Here is a 1,253-nt window from a genome sequence, read left to right on the forward strand (position 1 = left end):
AAGGCACTTTGCACCATGATACAAACTTATTTCTTGCTCTCAGTTCTGCAATCAGTTCAAGTTAGTGACATACTTCAACAGTTCAAGGCTGTCTTATTACTTATTTGTATAAAGAAGCATTTTGGTTCCTTGGGGTATGCCGTTAGGCAAATCACTCATACTTCTAGGTTTCGTTTTCCTCCTTTCTCAAACAAGGAAGTTGGATTAGGAGCTCTCTACAGTTCCTTCCCATTGTTATATTTTACTCTATAATAATATAGTTAATCAGTAATGCAAAAACGTGAGTTCATTTCTTGACAAGCACATTCCTTTAACTAGTTGGAGTCATCAAAAGTAATTGAAAACTAGATGGTTAGTTAATTTGAACTTTCTCGGGGCATACCTATTTGTTTCCTAACACATTCTGATGTAGAAAAGTGGAACAGCACGAGGGAGGACTGGCCTTTGGCATGGCCAGCTCTTTCTCTGCTGCAAAACTGGATTTCTTCTTTGACCATGAGGGTCATTTCTGCCTTGCTTATTTTACAGGGTTGCCAAGAAGATAAAGCGAGATAAGAGAAGTGAAAGTACTTTAGCTTTCATTAGGGATTGAGGTGTTTTCCTGTCCCTCCAACCATACACTACTCAATTTTGATAGCTTTGCATCAGTTTGGCAAAAAATAGAGAAATTCACTTCCTGTTATCCACTAATTCTAGAGGTTCAGCCCCGCCCACACCAAGTGGCAAGGTTGTACCCTTTTAACTTTGTCTGTTGCTAAATCTGTGACTCTTTCAGTGAAGTACAGGGGGATGTCCCTAAAAAAGAAGACATTTTAAGGAAGCAATTTAAAACACCTCGCTAAGATTGTTGGTTTTTTCCCCCCTCCCCTTGTCCTCCTTGGAATGCACCGTATGGAAAAGCCTTTTTGTTTTTCTGTGTAATTTTACTTTCACTTTCGAGATTGCAGTAAACTTGCCACACACATTTCCCTGATGAAAACATCTGGATTTTGGACTAATGAAAAAAGGAACAGCCAGCAGCCATCAGAATAAGTAAAGGTATGTATTTTAAATTCTTATTGGGGTAGGATCCCTCTTGCTGACTAAAGTTAGAATTGCACTTTGTTTTTAGGATTCTTTGGTCTTTCTTTGATCGAGTCCTTGAAATCTAATCAGAGTCATTCAACAAGGAAAATGGAAGAAAAGGGAGATGACATAGGTACGGGGAGAAATGTATCATAATTCAGAATATGTCATTGTAATAATATCTGACT

The 1,253-nt window shown here is 38.2% G+C and overlaps 1 protein-coding gene across 1 annotated transcript in view; it reads left to right on the plus strand.

Moving 5' to 3' along the window:
* Positions 1-843: 843 nt before the first annotated feature.
* Positions 844-1,253, plus strand: part of TLR3 (toll-like receptor 3) — a 16,487-nt gene continuing 16,077 nt past the window's right edge. The window contains exon 1 of the mRNA XM_008563573.1: positions 844-1,038. The gene's annotated coding sequence lies outside the window, so the exon portion shown is untranslated. The remainder of the gene's footprint in view (positions 1,039-1,253) is intronic.

The sequence above is a fragment of the Galeopterus variegatus genome, unplaced genomic scaffold, assembly GCF_000696425.1.
Source record: "Galeopterus variegatus unplaced genomic scaffold, G_variegatus-3.0.2 Scaffold14044, whole genome shotgun sequence".
Classification (NCBI taxonomy): Eukaryota; Metazoa; Chordata; class Mammalia; order Dermoptera; family Cynocephalidae; genus Galeopterus; species Galeopterus variegatus.